The sequence below is a fragment of the Zalophus californianus genome, chromosome 7 (genome assembly GCF_009762305.2).
Source record: "Zalophus californianus isolate mZalCal1 chromosome 7, mZalCal1.pri.v2, whole genome shotgun sequence".
Lineage (NCBI taxonomy): Eukaryota > Metazoa > Chordata > Mammalia > Carnivora > Otariidae > Zalophus > Zalophus californianus.
The window spans coordinates 5,661,338-5,664,037 of NC_045601.1; the positions used below are offsets into that span (position 1 = coordinate 5,661,338).

Here is a 2,700-nt window from a genome sequence, read left to right on the forward strand (position 1 = left end):
TGCTTCTGGACAGAGCTGAAGGTCAAAGGAAACAAAGGCCTTGGATGAGGGGATCGGATTGGGGAGGGGCTGGATCCGGGCTCAGAGGCAGGACAGCTGACTTGCCAGGGATGGGACCAAGGGGGCCCGGGCTGGACCGGGACAGGAGCACCAAACCCTGCTTTGGGTCTCCAGGAGCGTGCTCAGAGTTGCAACTTCCTTCCGATCCCAGACAGAACTTGCAGCGAGCAGGGCCCAGCCGCTCAGTGGTGACTTGAGTAAAGGAAGTCGCACTAAAAGATGGAAATGGGAAGCCGAATTTGAATTGCTAGCTTATCTTACGACTGCTCTTCTTGTCCGTGCCTCTCCTCTTGCCTTATTTTCAGGTTCCAGAAAGAGACCATGTGACTGGCAGTCTTACTGAAGAAAAAGGAAGGAAGGGAGGGAGGAAGGGAGACAAAAAACCAAAACCAAAACCAACGAAACAAAACAAAACACCACCCCCAAACCCAGCCAGAGCATAGAATGAGGGCAGACTGAATCAGAGAGAGGGCCACTTTTCTCCTCTTGAAGGTGAGGGACCTTGCACTGTCGTCTGAGGAAAACCTGGACTGCTCTTCCCTCCTCAGGTTTGGGCCCCTCTCTCTTTGCCTTAAATAACTGCCCGGCAGCCGGACACCCACGGCATCGGCTTCTTCCCCAGCCCCTGGGAGACCCAAAGTGGATTGCAAAGATAAGGCTTATCTCTGACTCAGTTTTCCTCTTAACTGACCCCCAGATGACCCCGGGATGAGGAAGGAAGAGCAAGCCCACAGTAAGGCGGCCATCACTCCCACGTGTGCTTGCGGGGCAACCTGGCGCAAAGGGTTAAAGCCGTATCATGGACTTGTAAGCTTCGCTGTCCTGTAGACGTGACCTCACTCTTCCGTTCGCCTCTAGGAGACACAGCATACTTTTCAAAGGGTATTTGACTGCATTGGTTGAGAGGTACCTGTGTACTTTTACAGTTAGAGCCTTAGCATAAAGACCCCCTCCCCGCCTTGGAAACCCTACATTTAATCTCTCCTGTCACTTTCAGGGATAGAGAAGCAGGGCCCAGCAGAGAATGACCAGCATCAGTTTATTGACGTCTAAGAACTATTAACCTTTTGCAGAGAAGGGAAAAACCCCTCCGTGTATCTAGGGCCTCCTGGGTGCTAATTTGACATGGCAATGAGATAAAAGTTGGGCTCGGGCTGCTATCAACCTCAGCGGATCGGAATGCCGTCTACTTAGCATAGGAGTCAAACGATTCCCTGGCAATAGATTGCTTTCCGCTTGTAGGTCTACTAAATAAATAGAAAAGTAATTAACAGTGCACTATGGCAGATGTATCAGGGGGAATTTCATTAGAGCAGAAGAACTGAGCCATCTCGTATCCCACCGTCCGAGGAAGCTTCCCTGCCGTCTCTAGGATGGATGTGTGATTTCTGCTTCTCTTCAAAAAATGGAAATTTCTAAATCTCCTATGCTCTCTTCACACTGATCAATGGGAAAAGAAAAAGAAGCCTGTTAAGTGCCTGAAATCAGTCCACAAATAAAGAATTCCTCTCATTTTTCTATTTAATTATTTTGTTCCTGAAACCCATGGATGGTCATCTCTCTTTTGTGGGGGTATCTTTTTTTCTTCTCTTTTCAGGTTGCTCAGTTCTTAAATATCTGAATTTTGAAATGCTCACTGAGTGTCTCATTTACTATTATTCCCCCTTCCCTTTGGAAAACAAGTGGCTTTCAGTCATTTATAACAGCAGGAAGGAATGAAATTTCATAGGAAGGAAATTTATGCTGTTGGAAAAAGAAAAAGACGTTGAAGGCATTTATTTTTAACCGGCTTTTAAAAAATATATTTGAAAGTACTAAATTCAATTTCACATGTCCAGAATGGCATAACCTAATTTTAGCATATTAATTAACAATAAAAGTAGTGTTTTGCCTCATACAAAGAAATGAAATAATTAACTTACTGAGGAAATGGGGTCATATGATTTTACTTTGGGAGGGTAATGAATGACACTGAAGAACGTTAGCAGAAAGGTTTTTTGCAGAGCGGTTCTGGCCGTTGGAGCCTGCCTGGAATTCTTTGTGAAACACCCAACAGCCAACAGTTTCCTCCGTCTCCAAATGTTACCTGTCTGGACCCAGGCTGAGCCGTACACACTTCAGTGAGGCGGGCCGGGGTTCCTCAGAAGGAATGCTGGGGGCAGGCAAGCATTTGGCGACTTTCAAGGAGGACTTGAGTATCCAAATGTTCCCTGAGTCAATAAACACTAAGGTGCTTTGTGCTTGTAGAAGAAATTCCAGCGTTTTTGTATTTTACATATTTGGACCTTTGAACTTGGCATATTTTGTCACACTTCACATAGCTTCATTCCCTTGGGGGAAAAGAACCCTAGTCTTTCAAGTGGTTATTATAAAGCTAGGCGCATAAATATGCATGAGAGGTCATTATTACCGCAGATGATACTTAAAAGGTTCAAGTGTCTCTTATTAAGATTTTTCAACTTGTTCAGTGACAGAAATCAGAGTCTCCAGTTTTTGGTTGCTGAACTTTGCCTTTGATTGTTCTTTCAAAATTTTCAAGAAAACGGTTTCAGAGCCCTGACTGGCACTCATTCGTTCATTCATTCATTCATTTGACAGATATTTAATGAGATAGTTAGTGCCCTGTGTCCATGTTTTATG

General features: G+C 45.0%; 1 long non-coding RNA gene across 1 annotated transcript; it reads left to right on the top strand.

The window, feature by feature from the left end:
* Positions 1-430: 430 nt before the first annotated feature.
* Positions 431-1,561, top strand: LOC113927405. Its single transcript, XR_003521617.1, has 3 exons — positions 431-608; positions 758-966; positions 1,058-1,561. It is a non-coding gene; the product is annotated as an uncharacterized LOC113927405 (long non-coding RNA).
* The last annotated feature ends 1,139 nt before the right edge of the window (positions 1,562-2,700 follow it).